Here is a 2917-nt window from a genome sequence, read left to right as displayed (position 1 = left end):
TGATTTACCTCATTCCAACAAGGTATGCTTCCATGCTTTTGTTTTCCCATCTTATGGTGTTATATTTTTGTTTTTCACAAATGATGCACCACAAGCAATAACAGAAGCAAGACTAAGAACACACAGCAATCCAGAGATTCGCCGTACCCCCTTGCTCATCTTTGAGTGCACCGAGGACGGTGCAAACTTTTAAGTGTGGGACACTTTTGCATTTCATTTTAGGTTTTTAGGATTTTTACTTGCATTTTAGGATTTTTACTTGCATTTTCTTAATTTTGCATATATAGACAAAATAAGCTTAGTCAAAATAATAAAATTTTTCAAGGATTTCTATCTGTAGGGCACTAATTGATTTAAGTGAAAACTTTTCATAGAACTTGCTTGAATTATATATCTTGTGGATCATATTTTTGAGCTAAGAACACAAGCAAGTGAGTTTTGAGCCTAATGGTGTGGTTACGTCTTATAACCACTTATTTTCCATTCTTGTGTGCATTATTCTCTTTCTATGATTGTAATATTTGATTTGTTTGATTCTTTATGTCCATTATTTTGTGTATTCATGCATTTATATGATTGAGGCCATCACTTCATTAGCTCACTTACCAAATAGGCTTACCCTTTTATCTTCCATTGTTAGCCAAATTTGAGCCTACGATTAACCCACTTGTTCTTAATTTTAGCACATTACAAGCCTTAAAGCCAAAAACAATAAATGTCCTTAATTTAGATCTTTGATTGGCTTAGGCTAGTGTGTGTGAGTACTATTCAAGTGTGGGAATCTTGGGACATTGGGGGAATAAAAAGGTAGTTTTGTATTGTTATTGAAAATATTGGAAATTGGGTACATACTCATATATTGATCAAATGTAAAACCTTATGCATTGATGTTCTTGTATATAGAAAAAAAGGGAAATGAGAAAAAGAAAAGAAAAGAAAAAAAAGAGAAAAATAATATGGAAAAAAAAATAGAAAAAGAAAGATAGAAAAAAAAAGAAAAAGTAATAAAAAGGGGACAAAATGCCCCAAAGCAAAGTCCAATAAAATCAATGCATATGTGTTGTGAAATGAAAAGAAATTGCATGAGTATGTTAAAAAAAGCGAAAAAATGGGTAGCTAGGTTAGAATTTAATTGTATAGGATGCATAGGTAAGGTGGGAAGTTTAAGCTTATCAAAGATTCAAAATTCAAGCTCACTTAACCATATATGCATCCTACCTTGACCCTAGCCCCATTACAACCTAAAGAAAAGTCCTCATGATACTTGTATGCATGCATGAAATATTTGTTGATTGTTAGAAGAAAAAAACAAATCTTGGAAAGCATGATTAGGAGAGAATTGAGTGAATCAACCCTAAACACTTGAGTGAATAGAGTGCAAACACATCCGGTGAGGGTTTGATGCTCAATTACATGTTTCCTCCTATGATCATCTCTTCTCATGCAAGTTTGTAAAAATATTTAATAACTCAATTCAATTGTGGATTAGACTTGCTAGTCCTTAGCCCTTGTGCATATATGTTTCTTGGGAATTGATTTATTTTGACCAAGCAATTGCATTCATTTAGATAGTTGCATATAGGTAGATTGCATTTAGTTAGTTCCATTGAATAAATGCCATACCCTTTACTTCATTCTTGGTTTAAGCATGAGGACATGCTTGGTTTAAGTGTGGGGAGGTTGATAAACCCCGTTTTGACGGTTTATCTTGTATTGATTTTAAGAGATTTTATCACCTTTTACCCACATTTATCCATTGAATTAGCATAGTTTTGTGATTTTCTCCTTATTTGTGCTTAGATGTGAAAACATGCTTTTTAGGACTTAAAATAGCTAAATCTAATTCTCCTTGATTCCATTAGATGCCTTGATATGTTTGTTAGTGATTTCAGATTGAAAAGGGCTAGGAATGGATCAAAGGAGTGAAGAGGGAAAGCATGCAAGGTGAAGAAATCATGAAAAGTCAAAGAAGTTGAACTCCCCCATGGATGCGCGCGCGCACCTGGCGCTTACGCGCACCTTGCGAATCACCCCATGGACGCGTACGCATGCTGTGCGCGTACACATCGGTGCTGGTTTATGATTTTTTAATGAAATGGTGACCAACGAATTCTCAAGGGTTGTGGGGCCCAATTCCAAGCAACTTTTGCGCCTAAACTGCTATTTAAAGCCAAGGATTGAAGAGCAAGGAGATTAGTTCATTCACACTCATTAGGATTAGTTTAGAGTAGTTTCTAGAGAGAGAAGCTCTCACTTCTCTCTAGAATTAGGATTAGGATTAGGTTTGGATTAGAATTTCTGGATCTAGGTTTTGATTCATCTTCTTCTATTCCTTTGTGGTAATCACTTTTATATTGTTCTTATGTTTTGTTGTAGATCTACTTTTGTTCCTTCCATTTTCTTTCCATTCAATTCAAGGTTGTGATGCCAGGGCATTTTGGCCAGTTTCACTGACCTTTTCTTTACTATTTTTAAGGTAGTTTCATGCATTTTCTTAGGAAATAAGCTAGTTTTGGATAGATATTCACTTACATCTTGATTCAAGCATACATTATGCAATATACATGATTTCATGAGAATTTTGCATGAATTATATGATAAATTGGATGATGCATGATCCCATGATTAAGAGCAAGACTTTGATGCACTTTGTTTGATTGATTTCAGGCCAAAAGAAGAAGAGAAGAAGCCACATTAGTGGCTACATTAGTTACACTAACGTGGGCACTAACGTGGAAGGAAGGAAAGCCCCAAAGTTAGTGAGAAAAGTTAGTAGCATTAACTTTGAAGAAAGGAAATGGAGCCAAAGTTAGTGACACTTAACATTATCACTAACGTTGGACCAAGCTCATAAGTGGCCACGTTAGTTGCCACGTTAACTTAGTTAACGTGGCCTCTAATGTTATGAAGAAAAGGG

The sequence above is a fragment of the Arachis duranensis genome, chromosome 4, assembly GCF_000817695.3.
Source record: "Arachis duranensis cultivar V14167 chromosome 4, aradu.V14167.gnm2.J7QH, whole genome shotgun sequence".
NCBI classification, from domain to species: Eukaryota; Viridiplantae; Streptophyta; class Magnoliopsida; order Fabales; family Fabaceae; genus Arachis; species Arachis duranensis.
Note: the sequence above shows the minus strand (reverse complement) of the source record.